This window comes from Oreochromis niloticus, linkage group LG22 (assembly GCF_001858045.2).
Source record: "Oreochromis niloticus isolate F11D_XX linkage group LG22, O_niloticus_UMD_NMBU, whole genome shotgun sequence".
NCBI lineage: Eukaryota > Metazoa > Chordata > Actinopteri > Cichliformes > Cichlidae > Oreochromis > Oreochromis niloticus.
In genome coordinates, this window is record NC_031985.2 from 18425737 (window position 1) to 18445609 (window position 19873).

The 19873-nt window shown below is 43.6% G+C and overlaps 7 non-coding genes across 7 annotated transcripts; all 7 read right to left on the bottom strand.

Moving 5' to 3' along the window:
- Positions 1-5339: 5339 nt before the first annotated feature.
- trnah-gug (transfer RNA histidin (anticodon GUG)) lies at positions 5340-5411 on the bottom strand. Its single transcript has one exon. It is a non-coding gene; the product is annotated as a tRNA-His (tRNA).
- A 498-nt stretch (positions 5412-5909) lies between these two features.
- Positions 5910-5981, bottom strand: trnah-gug (transfer RNA histidin (anticodon GUG)). Its single transcript has one exon. It is a non-coding gene; the product is annotated as a tRNA-His (tRNA).
- A 499-nt stretch (positions 5982-6480) lies between these two features.
- On the bottom strand, positions 6481-6552 carry trnah-gug (transfer RNA histidin (anticodon GUG)). Its single transcript has one exon. It is a non-coding gene; the product is annotated as a tRNA-His (tRNA).
- A 7927-nt stretch (positions 6553-14479) lies between these two features.
- Positions 14480-14551, bottom strand: trnah-gug (transfer RNA histidin (anticodon GUG)). The gene has a single exon. It is a non-coding gene; the product is annotated as a tRNA-His (tRNA).
- A 496-nt stretch (positions 14552-15047) lies between these two features.
- trnah-gug (transfer RNA histidin (anticodon GUG)) lies at positions 15048-15119 on the bottom strand. Its single transcript has one exon. It is a non-coding gene; the product is annotated as a tRNA-His (tRNA).
- Positions 15120-15617: 498 nt separating this feature from the next.
- trnah-gug (transfer RNA histidin (anticodon GUG)) lies at positions 15618-15689 on the bottom strand. The gene has a single exon. It is a non-coding gene; the product is annotated as a tRNA-His (tRNA).
- Positions 15690-16188: 499 nt separating this feature from the next.
- trnah-gug (transfer RNA histidin (anticodon GUG)) lies at positions 16189-16260 on the bottom strand. Its single transcript has one exon. It is a non-coding gene; the product is annotated as a tRNA-His (tRNA).
- Between the last annotated feature and the right edge of the window lie 3613 nt (positions 16261-19873).

Consider the following 19873-nt stretch of genomic DNA (forward strand, 5'->3'; position numbering starts at 1 on the left):
TTTTAAGTTTGGCAGTTCGGAGAGGGGCCTTTTGCTTCGCAAGGGCTCCATCTACTGGATATTCACCGCAGTGCACTATCTATATTGCGAGAACTTTAGATACAATACAATTAGAAGAATTATTATTATACAATTTAATATTTGATTTAAAGATCACTTCTTCAAACACGTCCACACAATGTACAGCTTCTCCTTCTTCCTCCTATGAAAAAGTTAATGTAATGTCCCCCGCCCCCCCCCCTTTTATTTTATTGTATCCAGTTGTTTTTCTTAGAAACCTAACAAACCTAATAAACTTGACTGACATTCAAAGAGGGTAAATTTTATTCCATCTTTCAACGCCCCGAATTAATAATTTACTACATGAATAAATACATTTAAATGGAACTTCCTTCACTTTATGAACATTTTTTTATGGCAAAGAACAAATTATTTTCCAGTTGACGTCTCTGTAGCAGCCCTTGGCATCAAGAACGACAGAAGAGTCTCTAACGGGTGCAGCCATTTATTTCCTCACCAAACACGGCTCTTTCTCACTGGACATCGTTGAGCACCGTGAAAACTATAAAATAAGAAAAAAATGATACCCGTACAGTCCTTTTGAACCGTAACAATAAACAATAACAGCAAATGAGCTTAAATTAAATCAGGTAAATTCAAAACAAGTAGTTCTGAGATTTACAGTCACTGATTAAATAAAACAAAAAGGGGCTGCCTTAAACGGCAACAAGGTGTTTCACATATCAGTTGAATGAAATATAACAACAGATCACATCGCATCACATACCTCAGTCCACTTGCCAGGGGTGCAAACTCCCGTGAACACTTAAACATGTGTGCACGACATCTGTGCACGACAGACTGCTCTATACAGGTTACAGGGCACGCCTCTGAGCGCATCCGTCATGCTACTGAGCATAAAGCTCCGACAACCCCCGTCATGATAACTTATGCAGACCAGCGGTTCTGTACTAACCGAAGTATCTGACTGGCAGGATTCCTTTTAAAAGTAGATTCAGAGTTACTGTTTTGAGAGTTTTGACTCTGTTTTCTGATAGTTTTATTTTTTGAACACAGAACATTCAAAGGGCAGAGAGTACTCCACAAGTCGATGCTCTTTGAATGTTCTGTGTTCAAAAAATAAAACTATCAGAAAACAGAGTCAAAACTCTCAAAACAGTAACTCTGAATCTACTTTTTAAAGGAATCCTGCCAGTTCTACGAGTCCATTTCCACTTATAGCACGGGTTGTACTTTGACGTTAATTACAGGGGGTTTATGCTAGGTTTATTTATCGAGATTGGTAGAGGCATGTGACTTACCACCGTAGCCTTTGTTGCGGGTTGGATCTGTGCACCGCAGTTGGGTTATTTAGCCACTAGAGGGCGCTGAAGACCATGTAATTGCTGACCTTTCCTAATTTTGGGGCATTAGGTCTTTTCTGTTGCCTGAGATATGCAGATATTCTTGTTTCCTGCCTGTTCAAAATGGGATTGTGGGACTTCCTTATGTCAGGGCATTCAGCTGATTATTTGTGTTACAGTTCATTATATTGGCGTGATGTTGGGAAGTGATGATTGTTATATTTACATGTGATAATTGTTTCTCCTTGTTTCTTGTTATTCAGAACCACACGCACGTCCGCCCCTCCCACACTTGTTAAGTATGCCTACTGCTGTACTGTTGAGCTGCTGTTAACTTCCATTAAAGTATATCCGGACATCACTCTCTGTGCCCCACTCTCTGGCCGGAGTTTGAGTTCTGAGGGAGCTATCATCCCAGCATCCCAGAGATAACTCCAACAGGTTCATTACAATCTGTAAAAAAGTTACTCAAGTAAGAGACGCTGGGAGAAACAGAGATTAGGTCCACTCGAAAGAGGGATCTAATTTTGGCATCCATACTTTTGTATAGTGGAGAAACTTTGACTTAAAGAAGAATCCCTCAGGCCAGGAGCGGACATGGTGAGCATGGGGGATGGGAATTTTGTACACTTCTAAACTACATGGACAGACCAGACGTATGGCATCAAAACAATAGAGAACGCTTTTAGGATTATTGGTTTGTTGAACGTGTCATGGAAACCAGCAACAGCTGCTCCATGCATCCAGCTGTGATCGTGTAGTGGTTAGTACTCTGCGTTGTGGCCGCAACAACCCTAATTCAAATCCGGGGCGCAGCATCGTGATCGAAGCGCAAGAAAAGCATCGAGACAAAGCTTCATTTTTTTTTTTTTTTTAGAGACGTTTGTATTGCTCTGGATATATTTTACACACTACCTGTGACCAGGGCTGGACTGGGACAGAAAATCGGCCCGGGCATTTTGACTAGAGACCGGCCCACCAGGATAGAGATTGAAAATGTGACGTCATTCAGGGGTAAAACCGCAAAGGATTCTGGGAACTTGAGGCAAGGGGTACTAGCGCACGCAAGCTTTCAATTGAACTCAGTTACACAGCGATAAAAAGAAACCCAAAAAATGGCAAGAAGCTGTTGTATTATTAACTGCAATAGCCGGTCGCATGACAGCCACGGGAAGCCGACGGGTTTTTTATCGGATGTCTTTGAAGAGAAATTTTTTAAGCCATGTTTCCGAAGTAAGAGCCGACGGATGGTCTAGATATACCAAATATAACGTCTCAGAACACTCCAGCTCACATGTTAGTCTGCTCCAAGCATTCCCACAAAGGTTATTGTTTTGTAGTACTTAATACGTCATTTTTCTTAACATAATTGGTGATATAGGTTACAAGCAAGTCTGGCGCTGAACAGAAATTGTCACGCTATGCTTCTTTATTTATTGTATATAATATTGTGTTTCGCTTCTGTTATTACCACGGTACATTGACAAAAACATGTACTTTTATTCACAGGATAAAACAGTTGTTTTGTATCACTAATTGTCCAGTGCGATTACAACATACAATATTATTGTCACCAGAAATTATTTCCACTACTAATTAATTACCGTTGAGCTCAAAGGTTATATTAATAAACGGTTAACGATTGTGTATTTATGAAGACGATTTGTGAGACTGGTAAACTTACCTTTGTTTGTACGATGGTCTTTCGTTCTACACAGTGCATTTCAAGGTCTTGTACCCATCCGTCGGTAAACTGTACCTGGGCTTGTTGCAGTGACCTGAAGTTACTAAAAAGATCCGTATAATTATAAATCTGAGCGTGGTTAAAGTTGGGCAGCACGCTAACGTCTTTTGTCCACTCTGTGTGCTCGTAAGGGTCTGACCCTTTCACTCCTTTGATTTTTTCCTCGTATCTTTTCTTTGCCTTTTCGTCGAGTCTGTCTTTGTACGGTCCGGCATTGTTCTCCTTAGTTTTGTACATTCCTTTTTTGTGCGGCAAAGAAAAACCAAGAAGGTACTGGAACCGGAGAATGAACGTTTTGCGGTGCTGCAAATGCTTGCATTTGATGCGGTATTTGGATTGTTTTGCCACGAGTTCCTGGCATGCAATGCGCGAAAGTCACGTCATCTGTCAATCGCTATAGGAAAAACCATAAAGCCTTTGCATGAAAACAACTGCTTTGATGTACACTGCCTTGTTGGTATATATGTATCAATCTAATAAACTTAAACCTACACCATCCTCCCTATTCTGGATTTTAAACAGTACATAGCGGAAACAAAAAGACTGCTTGGTCGAGTTAACCTCCTCAACTATCTACAACACATGGTAGAAACCTTAAATTAAGACCAAGAACACTAGAGGTGAGACATGATCATTAATTAATATTAAAATTAATAAATTACAGATTTAGTGATATTTTCATAAACACCTCCTTTCCTTTTTTTGTTCTCCATTTTCTTTAGTTGTCTATAAGATTGCTGAACAAGGGGGAGGGTGCATTCGGCCTCCTCGGCTGTAATTGGTCCATCCCAGAGTCGATCATGACCAATTGGCCAATCCAACACCTTTCATTATATATACCCTTCCTAAAAAAATTTTTTTAAAAAAAATAAAAAAATCCATCGGCCCATAAAAACAAAAAGTCGCCAGCGGCCCACCGGGCAAATGCCCCATGGCCAGTCCAGCTATGCCTGTGACTTTATCATGTGATGAAATTATCATGAAACAGTTGAAAAAAAGGGGATGTGCATATTTAATCAATCGTCCAATAAATGAAAAAATCTATTTATCTAAGTATAATACTGATCCATGTCTGCAAAGTGTTATATAATATGGTTTGCAATATTAACGTGAAGGGGCCAAAGTAACATTTTTTCGTTTACAGTGTCTCAGATCGACATGGACAGACCAGGCGGTGTAGTTGGTTAGGATCTCCAAGTAGCCTAATTGCTCATCGGTCTAATACCGGAACAACCACAAATGAGTTCGTGTCAGAGGCGCCAACCGTCCTCTAAGCGGAGTTTATATAGTGGAAAAATGCAAGATACAAACTGCAACTGGCAGCGCAAACCAGCCGTGATCGTATAGTGGTTAGTACGCTGCGTTGTGGCCGCAGCAAACCCGGTTAGAATCCGGATCACAGCAGCCTGGCTGTGCTTTTTAAAGCAAATACAGAGAGCAGACTAATGAATGGGCTTCGTGTCTACTCTTCTGGAGAGCTGCAAGTTAGGAGATGGTCCTCCCTAATAAGATGTGTTAAAGGAAAGGGTTTTTTCTTCCTTTCATGTTGGTTTTCCACAGAAGAAACAGCCAATATGCAATTTACTGATGAAGTGCTGCCATTTAGACAAACTGTAGTCTTTTTGTATCTCTGTAATAGAAACTAACTGCGGTTTTGACATGATCATTAATCCTTACTTTTGTTTTTTGCACTGGAAGGATTATTTTTTATATTAACAATAGTACATCTCATCATATGTTTGAAGTTGTAGTGGATGATTCTGCTTTTATTACAAGGTCAAGGAGAAAACACAGGAGAAAAAAATATTGTTCCGATACTCCTGACACATAAGGGATCACTAAAGGCTTTCACTTAGACAGCAGTTGTTCTTATTCTCTCCTGGTTTGCTTGTATACCTTTCTTCGGGGGCCTCCCAGCTTTGACAAATGTCCAGCTGGGACAAGAAAAAACGCATAATACAGACTGTAACTGCAGCCGCGTGTCGCTTCTGTTTGAACATCTGTCCCAACCACTTTTTCCACATTAAACTCTGTTGTAAAAAAATTAAAAAATGGTTGATGAGCGCACAGGTAAGGTAAGGAAAAGCCGGTTACCTTAAGAAATTTGATTGAGCAACACACTGACAGTAATGTAAAGGAATGAATTAAGTGCCCTAGAAAGGCCCGCAAACATTCAAGCTGAGCTGCAGCCCGTGTGACTCCAATTACTTGCTGTGCAATCACAACCACGCTGCCGTCACCCGGATTCGAACCGGGGTTGCTGCGGCCACAACGCAGAGTACTAACCACTATACGATCACGGCTGGGGCGCTGGATTATGCTGCCAGTTGCAGTCTGTATCTTGCATTTTTCTCACTGCACTATATAAACCTGAACAGTGACCTGTACGATGCGCAAAAGAACAGCAGACATTATTTACCGTCAGAACACCAGATGTCTCGGTGTTAATGCAGATACTGTTACTGTGCCACGTGCATAAATGTGCGCATTGTTCACACATCAGATTCATATGAAGAAAACACGCATAATACAGACTGTAACTGCAGCCGCGTGTCGCTTCTGTTTGAACATCTGTCCCAACCACTTTTTCCACATTAAACTCTGTTGTAAAAATTAAAAAACTGGTTGATGAGCGCACAGGTAAGGTAAGGAAAAGCCGGTTACCTTAAGAAATTTGATTGAGCAACACACTGACAGTAATGTAAAGGAATGAATTAGGTGCCCTAGAAAGGCCTGCAACCAGTCAAGCTGAGCTGCAGCCCGTGTGACTCCAATTACTTGCACTAGAATCACAACCACACTGCCGTGACCCGGATTCGAACCGGGGTTGCTGCGGCCACAACGCAGAGTACTAACCACTATACGATCACGGCTGGGGCGCTGGACTATGCTGCCAGTTGCAGTCTGTATCTTGCATTTTTCTCACTCCACTATATAAACCTGAACAGTGACCTGTACGATGCACAAAAGAACAGCAGACATTATTTACCGTCAGAACACCAGATGTCTCGGTGTTAATGCAGATACTGTTACTGTGCCACGTGCATAAATGTGCGCATTGTTCACACATCAGATTCATATGAAGAAAACACGCATAATACAGACTGTAATTGCAGCCGCGTGTCGCTTCTGTTTGAACATCTGTCCCAACCACTTTTTCCACATTAAACTCTGTTGTAAAAAAATTAAAAAATGGTTGATGAGCGCACAGGTAAGGTAAGGAAAAGCCGGTTACCTTAAGAAATTTGATTGAGCAACACACTGACAGTAATGTAAAGGAACGAATTAAGTGCCCTAGAAAGGCCCGCAAACATTCAAGCTGAGCTGCAGCCCGTGTGACTCCAATTACTTGCTCTGCAATCACAAACACACTGCCGTGACCCGGATTCGAACCGGGGTTGCTGCGGCCACAACGCAGAGTACTAACCACTATACGATCACGGCTGGGGCGCTGGATTATGCTGCCAGTTGCAGTCTGTATCTTGCATTTTTCTCACTGCACTATATAAACCTGAACAGTGACCTGTACGATGCGCAAAAGACCAGCAGACATTATTTACCTTCAGAACACCAGATGTCTCGGTGTTAATGCAGATACTGTTACTGTGCCACGTGCATATGTAGCCGGTCTGGCCTTAAACTCCATTTGCCGTTAGGTCTCTGCGTTGTGTTGTGTAAATAACCAGAGGATTCAGCTCTCTCTTTGCCAGCTGGGGCAGATTTATTCTCCCAGAACTGTTCAAAATAAACATAAAACAGTACAGCGACTTCACTTTCTGGACTTCTGTATGAACACCTCTCCTCAGCGGGACCTCTAGGCGACTGAGGAAAATAGCGCGCAGCTACAGGAAGTGACTTCGCGGGAAGTCAAAGGTCACACAAACAAAATAAAAGCTCCCAAAATATAAATACAGAAAATAAATATATATAAATAAACACATATACATAACGAGTACTGACAAAGAAAATAACACTGCAGGATGGATCTTTGGTGAAATATAAATTATTTTTTAATACACCCGTTACATCCACCCCTCCTAGATTTCACCAAAATCCAGAACAGTCAGGTGAACAATCTAATTGGAACACAGGGACAAATCTACAGAATTTATGGCTCCTAGGCATGGGTTTAAACCTCCGAGCTATAACCTCTAGTCTCAGCTGTATAAGCCACCTACCAGATAGGTTCAGAAAGAGCATGAGGATGATCAGGCCTCAGCCTTTCTTAGATCAGTGTGATGCCATTTACACCACACACATTCCCAGCCGTCCACATACGTCAATACCTTAAAACATATTATGTATCTAATTGTGCCATAATGATACTGTCCCCTAGAATCAAAATACAGAAAGATCTCTAAACAGCTGGGTTTACTTAAAACAGCGTAAGAAGAGACTGAGACCTTCTGCTAACTGAATTTGCCAAACGCTTAAAACCTAAAGGCTTTTGAACCATGGACTCAATGAGTCGATTAACTCTTTTACTAACTCGGCCGGCTCGCGTCATGACAACATTGTCCGGGCCTGCCCGTGGCTGTTCTTGGGGACCCACATCATGACACACATCCGTTGGAGGCATCTGTGCGTCGGCAACATGCACTGGGGCTACTGGTAGGGGCTTGGTGTGTGCATCACGATCTGTGTCTGATGGATGTGAGTGAGTGAGTGCAGTTTCTGAAAGTGTATCTAACACAGACGGGGAGTCTAAGTCAGGTTCTGCTACCAAACTGTCCAAGTCTGTGTCTCTGTCTGGGCAGTCCTCTCCTACCAGGGAACACTGGGTTGAATCCCCTGCAACCACCTCTGGAGCTTGTTGACTTGACTTGCCCAATCCTGAGAGTCCCTCACTCAGGGTCTCCTGACTCTCATCATCATCTGTGTTGATCCAAGCACTGGTCCTGTCCTCTGCAGTCTCCTCATCCAAGGAATCTAACTGGTCTGACGCACATGACCCTCCCTCTGATCCAGTGTCACCCAGTTCAGCTGTCACTACTGGCAGGAAGCTGATATTCAAAACCAGGTTGCGATGTACCACCCTTATGTTGCCTCTGTCATCTTCCAACTTGTATGTGTGAGTCTGCAAATTTCTGTCTCTGACTGTGTACACTGTTGCATCCCACTTGTCAGCAAGTTTCTTCTTTCCTCTTTCACCCTTATTTGCAATGAGTACTCTGTCTCCTATGTTCAAATGAGTGCCCTTTACTTTTCTGTTATATCCTTTTGCCTGTTTGTCTTGTTCCTTGATGGCATGAGTCTGGGCAATCCTAGCTGCCTCATGAAGATGTGACATGAGTGTTTTCACATAACTTTTGTGATCCACAACTACAGGATCACAGAGCACCTGTTTAAACATCACGTCAACAGGGAGCCTCGGGATGCGGCCAAACATGAGCTGAAATGGGGCAAAACCCGTGGTCTCATGTACAGTTGCATTATATGCGAATGTCAGACTCTGTATTTGTTGAGGCCACTTGTTCTTTTCTCTGAGGGGCAAGGACCTAAGCATGTTGCCGAGTGTCCTATTAAACCTCTCAGTCCCTCCATTTCCCATGGGATGGTACGCCGTAGTATGGGATTTGGAGACCCCCGAAAACTTGAGCAGCTCTGCCAAGAGCTCACTCTCAAATTTGCCCCCTGATCGGAGTGAATCCGCTCGGGAAACCCATACACACAGAAAACATAGTCCCATAGTTTCTTAGCCACCTGCTTTGCAGTCTGGTTTGTGCAAGGGAAGGCATGGGCTAGCTTAGTGAAATGATCTGTAAGGACTAGAACATCTACTGAGCGTTGCTTACTATCCTCTGCACTCCAAAAATCCAAACACACCAGCTCCATAGGAGCGGAGGTTCTGATGCTCTCAAGTGGGGCTCGAGCAGAGGGTTCTGGTGTTTTGGCCAGGATGCATCTTTGACAGCATTTGACATACTCCTTTATATCAGACTCCATCTTTGGCCAAAAGAACCGTTGTCTTGCCAGATATAAAGTCTTCGCTTGCCCCTGATGTCCTGCAATATCATGGACACCATTCAATGCCTTTGCTCTGAGACTTTCAGGCAAAACAAACTGATGTCTCCTTTGTTTACTCAGGGGGTCCTTTGTGATCCGATAGAGAACTCCATTTTGGATCCTAAGCCTTTCCCACTGCTTAAACAACACCATGGCTTTTGCATCAAATCCTGCCCTTTCACGCCTGGAAGGTTGTCTTCTCCTTGTGACAAATGGTAAGATCTTTGAAATACTGGGATCAAGTTCCTGGCTACGCTGGAGTTCCTCTAGTGTGGACACAGGAAATGACTCCTGTCCTGGCAACACTAGGTCCTGAACTGACTGGAACAGTTCCACGGCCTTTGTTTCAGCAGCCAGATCCCACTCACTGTGACAATCCAGGATTGCCTTAACATCCATAGAATCACATCCAAGCTGAGACGAGGTCGGCTGCAGTCCTGTGGTGCGGAAAGGTGGTGTGTCCACGCGTTGACCTTGGACCTTCAACCGGAATGTATTTTGTATTCCCTCAGAACTGACACTCTCAGATTCAGCAAGGAGGTGACTGTACTGCTCTGTGATCAGCCTATGGCTGACTGTTGTTGCAAAGGGGTCTCTGCTGAGAGCATCAGCTACGACGTTCTTGGTACCAGGTATGTGCTTCAGATCAAATGTGTAAGGAGCAAGCTTGGACACCCAACGCTGCTCACAAGCATCAAGCTTCGGTTTTGTCATGATGTAGGTGAGAGGGTTGTTATCTGTCCACACTGTAAAGGAATGACCTCTTAGCCAGTGACTGAACTTCTCACACACACTCCATTTCAATGCCAAAAACTCTAGCCTGTGGGCTGGGTACTTTTTCTGTGAATTGCTCAGGGTCTTACTGGCGAAAGCAATTGGACGAGCTTTCTGCTGTCCAGCTGGTATTTGTGACAATACAGCACCGAGCCCATCTAATGAAGCATCAATGGACAATATCAAAGGCAAAGAAAAGTCTGGATGTGTAAGGACTACACAATTCAACAGCTTCTCTTTCAGATTAGACAGAGCTGCATCACATTCATCTGTCCAGTCAGAGGGCTTCAGTTTTCTGTATACACCAGCATTGGTGCCTGTTTTAACTCTCCCTCTCCTCTTTTGTCCAGCAGTGAGAGCAAACAAAGGCTTCGCCATAGAGGAGCAGCTAGGGATGAAATGCTGATAGTAGAATATCATCCCCAGGAATGACTTAATCCTCTTAACTGATGGGGTGCAGCCATCATCCTCCATCAATTCAGCCTTTGTCATCTTTGCTATGACCTCAACCTTTGCTGGGTCCACAGCCACTCCATTGGCATCTATAATGTGGCCTAAAAACTTGACTGATGACCTCATTAAGTGGCATTTCTTAGGACTTAGTTTGAGGTTATGGATGCGCAAGCGCTGAAACACAGTCTCTAGCCGCTCCAAGGCCTCCTCTTCTGTCCGAGCAAATACAAGCAGATCATCGAGATAGCACAACAGACTACTGAAGTTCAGATCCCCAAAAATACTGAGCATCATTCGCATGAATGAGGCGGGGCTGTTACAGAGTCCTTGGGGCATTCTGTTGTACTCGAACAATCCCATTGGGGTTGTAAATGCTGTGTATTTCTTGTCTTCCTCTGCCATAGGGATGTTATAAAATCCCGAGGTCAGATCCATGGTGCTGAAGTAGGTATTTCCACCCAATGCGGCAAGGCAGTCAGACTGGTGCGGCAGTGGGTGTGCATCTTTGAGGGTCCTTGCATTCAGCCATCTGAAGTCAGTGCAGATTCTCAAACTACCATCCTTTTTCCACACTAACACCAGTGGAGAGGCATACTCACTCACGGACCTTCTGATGATTTCCTGTTCTTCCATTTCAGACAAAACTTGTCGCAGCTTTTGGTAATGTGCTGGAGGGACTCGGCGGTAAGGAAGGCGGAATGGCCTCTCATCAGTGAGCCTGATGCGGTGTACAAAGCCTTCGGCCTTGCCACAGTCATGTGTATGCTTGGAGAAAATGTCATTGTACTTCTCAAGCATTTTAACCAATTTCTCCTTCCCCCCTTGACCAACATGGCACAGGTCAATATCAATTTCGCTGAGCCCAACCTGTTTTAGTCTCTGTTTAAGATCAGTGAGGTGGGCATCATCCTTTTCTTCCTCCTGCTCAGATTTCTGGGGTTGACAGGTGCCCTGGAAAACTTCAAAATCCTCAACAGCAACACAAGGGGACACGTCAGCCAACTTACTGTTTCTTTTCAGGGTGACTGGCTTATCCAACAGGTTAGTGACCTTCATGGGAACCCACCTATCACCCCACAATGGCGTTATGATGCGGCCAACCATGATGTTACGTGGCATGGACTTTGATGAAGTGGCTTCAACAATCACTGTACTCCCTGGTGACATAGAAACATTACTCGGCAGCTTGCCCCAGACTAGATGTTCTTGTCTTGCTAACAAGGTGACTGACTGCTGAAGCTTGACTGTGCCGATCTTGTCTGGGAGCTCTTCACCTCTCCATCGGGATGAATTAGCCATGAGGTCAAGAAACTGCTCACACTCTGGGGGACAACCGCCACCTGACACGAGGCGCCAATAGTCACTGGTTATTTTCAACTGGTGCATGAGAAACCGGATGACATTTGTGCCTATGATTATATCATCACGTTGACCTGGCACTACAAGGATGGGAACAATACAGGTCTCTCCATACAGTTTCATCTCAACTTCATACATGCATTTGGGCTTTGTAAGTGTGCCACCACAGCCTACTAGCACTATTTCTTGAGTCAGGGGAGTGGGTTCTGGCAGTATATTCTCACTCAGCATACTCTGTTCTGCTTGCTCACTGAGTGTGCACGCCATGGAACCAGAGTCAAGCATACCCTGCATGTGGTGTCTGTTATTAATGCTGACAGGAGTGTAAAACAGTTTGTCAAACGGGCCAACTCTCTGTGTGTTTTGTACTACCACCTTAACACCATCTGATGCGGCTGCACATGCTTTAATGTAATGCTTTTCAACATCATCATTGCCGAGGGTTTCAACGTCTGTGCCCACACATCCCCTCACCAAATGCGGGCCAGCTAGTTTAAAGGCTGGGTGTCATGAGGTTGGGAGGCATGGTGCCTTTGAATAGGTGAGCGACGAGGGCAGTTTCTCTTAATATGGTTTGGCTCAAAGCATGCAAGGCATAGGTGTTTCTGCCTACAATGCGCAAGGGTAGAATGTTCAGGGGACTGGCATACTCTACAACATCTGGGTCGGACCTGACCTGGAGGAAGCTGCTTGTCTGCAACCTGGTTATTCTGCGACAAAGCATGGTCAAAAAGGCTGATTAGTAATTTCAGGCAACTGTCGTTACAAGGGGCCTTTACTGTCTCATTTGATCCCACCTGCACCCGTGTTTCTCCGGGGTGCATTGATGTTGCTAAACCGTCAGCTGCAGGGGTCTGGATGTTAGCTTTAACTGGTGTGAGACACTTAGACCTGGGGAGCATACGTTCTTTCATCTCAAGCTGGTACCGATTCACATGCTCCTGAATCTCACTGGCTGCCCACTTATCTGGTGCCTTGAACTTGAAAACAGCAGCAAGGGTGGGATCAGGGCAGTACTTCACAAACATCATGGCTGCCTCCTGGCAGGGATCCTCTATGTGCCGTCCGAGCCTCTTCAGGCTTTCCTCTGCTGCATCAACTGCCTTATTCAGTCTGACCCAATATTCTACAGGAGTTTCTCCTGGCACTGGAACTGTGCTGTAGAAATCGGCCATAGGCATACACGAATATGTCATGTCACTGAAATGTTGCCTCAGTATGTCATATATAACATTTGGATTCTCACAAGGTTTTAACAATGGGGTGCTTCTCAGAGTTATTCTTACAATGTCCTTAGCTTTGCCCATCAACTTGAACATTATTTCTTGGTACTGTTCCTGAAGGGGTGTTGCTCGCTTCTTGATATACATTCTCATCAGCTCCTCCCACTCACAGACTGTATGTTTATCCGACCCATCTCCTCTGAAAACTGGAGGCTCTCTCACATCTGACTGCAGGACTAGCTTTGCCCCAGTCAGGTTAAGGTAAGTGGGCTCGCTGGGTGGCTGGCTTACACTGCTCTGAGCTTGTGCGGCCCCGTCATCCCTTTCCCGACATTCCCCTTTTAACTCATCCCTAATGGTCTGCCCCACCTGTTGAGCTATGTGTGTTATCAGGTCATTTAATGCTGGGTCTGCTGTGGCTGAAGGGTCTGAGAATGATTTACCTTTACCACTACTGGAAGATGTGCAACCAAGTATGCGAGTGGAACAGAAAGCTGGGGAGCCTGCACTACGAATTGGTGTGCCAGGCAACCCCTCAATTACCCTCCCTCTTCCCATGGCAAAGCTGAACCTGTCACTTGAAACTTCTTCATCATCCATTGTTCTAATATATACACAATGCAAACAGCAGAGTTAAATTTTTTTGTAAACAACAGTCCAAAAAAAGGCATAAGTGTTTCCTAGAACACTTGGGATTTGTGTTCAAAGCTTACATTACATTGTCCATTACAGCAACCTCTGGTGACCAAACTGATGTCGATCGCGTCTCCACGAACCACGATGAGCAAGTCTGAAGTGGTGTGGATCCGGGTCACGGCACCACTGTAGCCGGTCTGGCCTTAAACTCCATTTGCCGTTAGGTCTCTGCGTTGTGTTGTGTAAATAACCAGAGGATTCAGCTCTCTCTTTGCCAGCTGGGGCAGATTTATTCTCCCAGAACTGTTCAAAATAAACATAAAACAGTACAGCGACTTCACTTTCTGGACTTCTGTATGAACACCTCTCCTCAGCGGGACCTCTAGGCGACTGAGGAAAATAGCGCGCAGCTACAGGAAGTGACTTCGCGGGAAGTCAAAGGTCACACAAACAAAATAAAAGCTCCCAAAATATAAATACAGAAAATAAATATATATAAATAAACACATATACATAACGAGTACTGACAAAGAAAATAACACTGCAGGATGGATCTTTGGTGAAATATAAATTATTTTTTAATACACCCGTTACACATAAATGTGCACATCGTTCACACAGATTCATATGAAGAAAACACGCATAATACAGACTGTAACTGCAGCCGCGTGTCGCTTCTGTTTGAACATCTGTCCCAACCACTTTTTCCACATTAAACTCTGTTGTAAAAAAATTAAAAAATGGTTGATGAGCGCACAGGTAAGGTAAGGAAAAGCCGGTTACCTTAAGAAATTTGATTGAGCAACACACTGACAGTAATGTAAAGGAACGAATTAAGTGCCCTAGAAAGGCCCGCAAACATTCAAGCTGAGCTGCAGCCCGTGTGACTCCAATTACTTGCTCTGCAATCACAACCACACTGCCGTGACCCGGATTCGAACCGGGGTTGCTGCGGCCACAACGCAGAGTACTAACCACTATACGATCACGGCTGGGGCGCTGGATTATGCTGCCAGTTGCAGTCTGTATCTTGCATTTTTCTCACTCCACTATATAAACCTGAACAGTGACCTGTACGATGCGCAAAGGAACAGCAGACATTATTTACCGTCAGAACACCAGATGTCTCGGTGTTAATGCAGATACTGTTACTGTGCCACGTGCATAAATGTGCACATCGTTCACACAGATTCATATGAAGAAAACACGCATAATACAGACTGTAACTGCAGCCGCGTGTCGCTTCTGTTTGAACATCTGTCCCAACCACTTTTTCCACATTAAACTCTGTTGCAAAAAAATTAAAAAATGGTTGATGAACGCACAGGTAAGGTAAGGAAAAGCCGGTTACCTTAAGAAATTTGATTGAGCAACACACTGACAGTAATGTAAAGGAACGAATTAGGTGCCCTAGAAAGGCCCGTAAACATTCAAGCTGACCTGCAGCCCGTGTGACTCCAATTACTTGCACTAGAATCACAACCACACTGCCGTGACCCGGATTCGAACCGGGGTTGCTGCGGCCACAACGCAGAGTACTAACCACTATACGATCACGGCTGGGGCGCTGGATTATGCTGCCAGTTGCAGTCTGTATCTTGCATTTTTCTCACTCCACTATATAAACCTGAACAGTGACCTGTACGATGCACAAAAGAACAGCAGACATTATTTACCGTCAGAACACCAGATGTCTCGGTGTTAATGCAGATACTGTTACTGTGCCACGTGCATAAATGTGCGCATTGTTCACACATCAGATTCATATGAAGAAAACACGCATAATACAGACTGTAACTGCAGCCGCATGTCGCTTCTGTTTGAACATCTGTCCCAACCACTTTTTCCACATTAAACTCTGTTGTAAAAATGAAGAAACTGGTTGATGAACGCACAGGTAAGGTAAGGAAAAGTCGGTTAGCTTAAGAAATTTGATTGAGCAACCCACTGACAGTAATGTAAAGGAATGAATTAGGTGCCCTAGAAAGGCCTGCAAACATTCAAGCTGAGCTGCAGCCCGTGTGACACCAATTACTTGCACTAGAATCACAACCACACTGCCGTGACCCGGATTCGAACCGGGGTTGCTGCGGCCACAACGCAGAGTACTAACCACTATACGATCACGGCTGGCGCGCCGGGTTATGCTGCCAGTTGCAGTCTGTATCTTGCATTTTTCTCACTCCACTATATAAACCTGAACAGTGACCTGTACGATGCACAAAAGAACAGCAGACATTATTTACCGTCAGAACACCAGATGTCTCGGTGTTAATGCAGATACTGTTACTGTGCCACGTGCATAAATGTGCGCATCGTTCACACATCAGATTCATATGAAGAAAAAACGCATAATACAGACTGTAATTGCAGCCGCGTGTCGCTTCTGTTTGAACATCTGTCCCAACCACTTTTTCCACATTAAACTCTGTTGTAAAAAAATTAAAAACTGGTTGATGAGCGCACAGGTAATGTAAGGAAAAGCCGGTTACGTTAAGAAATTTGATTGAGCAACACACTGACAGTAATGTAAAGGAATGAATTAAGTGCCCTAGAAAGGCCCGCAAACATTCAAGATGCCCTGCAGCCCGTGTGACACCAATTACTTGCAGTAGAATCACAACCACGCTGCCGTGACCCGGATTCGAACCGGGGTTGATGCGGCCACAACGCAGAGTACTAACCACTATACGATCACGGCTGGCGCGCTGGATTGCGCTGCCAGTTGCAGTCTTGCATTTTTCTCACTCCACTATATAAACCTGAACAGTGACCTGTACGATGCACAAAAGAACAGCAGACATTATTTACCGTCAGAACATCAGATGTTTCGATATTCCTGACACATAAGGGACCACTAAGGGTTTTCACTTAGACAGCAGTTGTTCTTATTCGCTCCTGGTTTGCGTGGAGCTTTCTTTAGGTGCCTTCCTGCTTTGACAAATGTCCAGCTGGGATAACCACATTTACTAAGGACCTTCTTGATATAATGTTCTTCTGCTTCCCTGGCCGCCGTTCTCTGTTGTAGCATCCTGATGACACCCCGTTTGTGCTCCAGTCGATGATGAGCGTCAAACCTTAGATACTGGTCCATGTGCGTTGGGGGATATTTCTGACATTTCATTAGTTATTACTTTCTTTAGTACTAGAAGGATTATTAATAGTAATAGTAGTAGTACATTTCATCATCTGTTTGAAACTCTGTGCCAGTTTAACTCTTATGAAATTTAACCTATTGGGTAACTATGCACAGTGAACGATTCTGCTATTACCACAGATCCAAGACTAAAAAAAATACAAGTCATAAACACACACTGATGAAACTGCGGCCACAACACAGAGTACTAACTACTATATGATTATGGCTGGTCAGCTCCATGTCAAACGTCCGTGTAGTGAATCATCTCCAAACTGTATAACTCCGTTTTGTATTTGTTTAGCAGAATTTAAGCATCACTTGTGATTTTAGAATAGTTAACACTCCAACTAAAGCACCTTGGAGAAAGAATCCAGCATAGATGAGAGAGAAAGAGAGAAAATATAGAACAGGCCAACAGGAGAGCAGGTCAATGAATTGGCATCTTGGCTGCTCTGTAGAGGTGCAAATAAGGAGATTATGCTCTTTAATAAGATCTGTAAAACCATAAAAAGCAGGTTTTGTTCATCTGAATGTAGCGTTTTCAGTGGGAGAAACGTTTTGTCACTCGTCCAAGTGACTTCTTCAGTCTCAGCTGACTGCAGGTTTCCCCAACCTTATAAACAGTACATTCCCATAGTGACTGAAACTAGCAACACTGACTAACAATAGGCCATGAGGTCAGTTTAATGATCATTAATATGCAAACTGTCATGACTGTTGTTGCATCTTCAAAAAATAAAAATGAAATAACTTAGCCTTACACAGGAGTATCGTTGCCACATGTTTACTGAACCTTTTTTCAGTACATCTTCAGAACACAACGTCCGTTTCACTGCCTCCTACAGGACACTCTTCTTCCACTTTCTTACAAACATTAAGGTAACACAGAACCAATACTGCCTCTCCTGGCATTGTAACAACACACTCATTCTATCTGTTTCTTTCAGATGAATAACAGGAACTTAGGATGTATGTATCTATGACTAATAACTATTATGCATACCCATATATTTATATAAACAACTAATTTCTTGCGATACCACATCTCCTCCCCCCTTAAGTCAACAACTCTTATAAAATAACTGTTTATCTAAAGAATGCTCAACAAGCAATCACCACATAATTAGGGTAACCATACAACTGTACATATGTTTCAATGTTTCTTTTTTTTCTTTTTTTACTAACTAGAAAAGTACATCCTACGGAGCCCTGCAAGGGACATGGGAGAGAAAAAAATTATGATGAACTTTTGCGAGATCTCGCAAAACAAACTCGGGATCTCGCAAAACTTCATCTTAATTTTTCTTTCTCCCATGTCACTTGCGGGGCTCCGTAACATCCTTGAGATCAGAGCGCATTGTTGCTCTATTCCTGGAAGATCTCACTCTATCTAACAAAGTCCTTTAAAGTCTCTGGTGGACATCTCTCTCTCTGAGAACGTTGCAACACTGGTGCCACTGAGGATTCTCCGGGAGCCGGAGTCCCCGGAGCATAAGGCAACTCCGATGATGGAGGTTGTGACGATGTGTCCAACTCTGATGGCAAGCAGCGCTCAGGAACTGCTTCTTTGTCATGCAATGGCTCCACCTCCCTGTCCAGTGTCCTGGGAACAGTGGCAGCCACTCGTGTTCTCACCTGATCCATGTGCCGCTTCACAGTTTGACCTGATCCAATGATAACAATGTAAGACACTGGACCCGATGCTCTCACAATGACTGCTGGAATCCACTTCGGGCCATAGGAGTAGTTTCTGATGAACACCTTGTCTCCTGGTGTGAAACTTCTCAGTCTTTTCTTGGTGTCATGATTTTCTTTGTGTTTCCATTGTTTGTGCTGCACTTTTGTTTTCACATCAGACATGAGCAAGTCCAAAAGTGATCTGAGTCTCCGTGACATCATCAACTCTGCAGGTGATAAACCGGTAGTGGCATGCGGTGTGATGCGATAACTGAACAGAAATCTGGACAGTCTGGTTTGCAACCTTTTACTTTCTTCATCCCCTCCTTAAAGGTCTGGACTGCCCTCTCAGCCAGCCCATTTGAAGAAGGGTGGAAGAAGGGTGACATTTGTGGGGGTAGGTGCGTCCATGATTGCTTTAACTTTCTTTTCCACTAGGTGGAGCCCCTGGGCGTCCACTATGTGCCCCAAGTACTCCTCTTTCTCTTGCATGAAGGCACACTTGCACCTCTTTAACCTCAATCCAGCCTCCTCCAACCGGGTCAGCACTTCATCCAGGTTCTGTAGATGGCTTACCTCATCCACCCCAGTCACTAAGATGTCATCTAAATACACGGCTACCTGAGATATCCCCTTCAAAAGGCTTTCCATCGTCCTCTGGAATATTGCTGGAGCAGAGGCCACTCCAAAAGGCAATCTGTTATACGTGAACACCCCCCTGGATGTGCTTACTGTCAAGAACTTTTTCGATTCGTCATCCAAGAGTATTTGCTGATAAGCGTGGCTCATGTCTAATTTTGAGAACTGACTTAAAGTTTATTGGTGCAGTCTTATTGCATCATCTGGTTTGTTATTTAATGGCTCAGCACAAACTCAATGTAATTTTTTTTGGGTAATCTAACTGAAGCACATCTTGCCAAATAAATACAGAGAAGACAAAAAGAGAGATTTCCAACTTGATGCTAAGCCAGAGAAATCGAGACACTGAAGCAGCCCCACTGATATCTGAAGAAGTAGTTGACTTCAATGTGTTTAATTGCAGGAGGCCCATTGGAAAATGTATTTTTATTTTAGACACAATTTATTTTGTAATAGTAGATTATATTTCATGTAAAAAAAAAAAGCATTTTTGGATTAGTGTGTACTGCTCTGGATATATTTTACACAATGCCTTTGGCTGTTGCAGTTGCGGAGCGCTTTCAGTAAACTAACCAGATTAAAACCCATTTCAATTCCAATGCAGGTTTCAGGATGAATATTTTAGTTTCATTTGACTTTGTTTGAAAACTGATATCAAAGGGATTGTTCAAGGTATATTTGCCAGTACTTAATAATATAAATAAAAATGTTAAAGCCGCAAAAATACTAATTCTTTACTTCCGACAATAATTTTAACATATATTTTATTTGCATTTTTATTTTAATGTAAGGTTCCAATCAATGTAAAACAAAATAGTCTTGTAACTTTATTATGAAAAACAGTTGGAAAAAATTGGGA